A 2144-nucleotide genomic window follows, 5' to 3' on the forward strand; every position below is an offset into this window, starting at 1 on the left:
ATTAGATGTCATTGATAACGGGATCACATCATTGGGAGAATGATGTGGTGGACAAGACCCAATCCTAAGCCTAGCACTAGATCGTATTGTTCGTATGCTAATGCTTTTCTAATGTCAAGTATCTTTTCCTTCGACTGTGAGATTGTGCAACTCCCGGATACCGTAGGAGTGCTTTGGGTGTATCAAACGTCACAACGTAACTGGGTGACTATAAAGGTGCACTACGGATACCTCCAAAAGTGTCTGTTGGGTTGGCACGAATCGAGATCGGGATTTGTCACTCCGTGTGACGGAGAGGTATCTCTCGGCCCACTCGGTAGAACATCATCATGAGCTCAATGTGACTAAGGAGTTAGTCACACGATAACGTGCTACAGAACGAGTAAAGAGACTTACCAGTAACGAGATTGAACAAGGTATAGGTATACCGACGATCGAATCTCGGGCAAGTTCTATACCGACAGACAAAGGGAATCGTATACGAGATTGATTGAATCCTTGACATCGTGGTTCATCCGATGAGATCATCGTGGAGCTAGAGGGAGCCACCATGGGTATCCAGACCCCGCTGATGGTTATTGGCCAGAGAGGTGTCTCGGTCATGTTTGCCTGTCTCCCGAACCCGTAGGGTCTACACACTTAAGGTTCGATGACGCTAGGGTTATAGGGAATTGTTATACGAGATTACCGAAAGTTGTTCGGAGTCCCGGATGAGATCCCGGACGTCACGAGGAGCTCCGAAATGGTCTGGAGGTAAAGATTGATATATAGGACGGATGGTTTCGGACACCGGAAGTGTTTCGGGCATCACCGGTAACGTCCCGGGACCACCGGGACCACCGGAGGTGGTCCCGGGGGACCACCGAAGGGGGGTGACGACCCCGGGAGGCTAGATGGGCTAAGTGGGGAAGGGAACCAGCCCCTAAGTGGGCTGGTGCGCCCCCCACCCAGCCCATGTGCACCAGGAAAAAGGGGAGAGGGGGGAACCCTAATTTAGGTGGGCCTTAGGCCCACCAGAGGGGTGCGCCACCCCTCCCCCTTGCCCTGGCCGCCACCCCTCTCCCATCTAAGGGCTGCCGCACCCCTTAGGGGTGGGAACCCTAAGGGCTGTGCCCCCTCCCTCTCCCCCTATATATAGATGAGGTTCGGGGCTGTTTGAGACACGGTTTAATCTCTCTCTCTCGACGCAGCCCTGCTCCTCTCCCTCCTCCTCTCTGCCGGCGCTTGGCGAAGCCCTGCCGGGAGACCTCGTCTCTCCACCAACACCACGCCGTCGTGTTGCTGGTCTTCTTCCCCAACCTCTCCCTCCTCCTTGCTGGATCAAGGTGCGGGAGACGTCACCGGGCTGCACGTGTGTTGAACGCGGAGGTGCCGTTGTTCGGCACTAGATCGGAATCGCTGCGAGTACGACTCCATCAACCGCGTTCTAGCAACGCTTCCGCTTAGCGATCTTCAAAGGTATGAAGATGCTCTTACCCCTCTCTCGTTGCTGGTCTCTCCATAGGAAGATCTGAACATGCGTAGGAAAATTTTGAATTTATGCTACGTTACCCAACAGATGGTAACATGGCTTCTTGGTGATGATGGTGACACGATGGCGTCGAGGAGGGCCAATAGTTCTCTAATGCTCTTGACCTCCTCTCCGTGGTCGGGGTGTCTTTCATCAACACTACCATGAACACTAAGGAGATCAATTTATAACAGTGGTATTAATTTATTACAATGTACTTATGAGGAGGAGAAGATTTATGTACTTAGGTGATGATGATGGTCACTGAGATCAACCATATCAAATCATCTTACTAATTTATGTTATGTAAACATAATCTTTATTAAAATCAGGTGAGCCAATCTTACAATTGTTTGGTAACCAGTTTTAAAATCAAATTAAATTGCAAGATCACAAAAACATAAATCTTTACCTACTAATGTAGGGAGGAGTGATTCTGCCCATCCATCATCAAAATTGCCTCTAAAGTTTTAAAATATTACCCCACCAATGCCAACTATAACATATAATAAAACGTTTCACACAGAGAAATCTCGGCCTGGCCTGCCAATGCAGTAGAAATCTCCTATACTGCGCTCTACGAGTTAGGAGACGACACGCCCATGTACGGGCGACCTGTTTGTTAAATTCCAAT

This window comes from Hordeum vulgare, chromosome 3H (assembly GCF_904849725.1).
Source record: "Hordeum vulgare subsp. vulgare chromosome 3H, MorexV3_pseudomolecules_assembly, whole genome shotgun sequence".
NCBI classification, from domain to species: Eukaryota; Viridiplantae; Streptophyta; class Magnoliopsida; order Poales; family Poaceae; genus Hordeum; species Hordeum vulgare.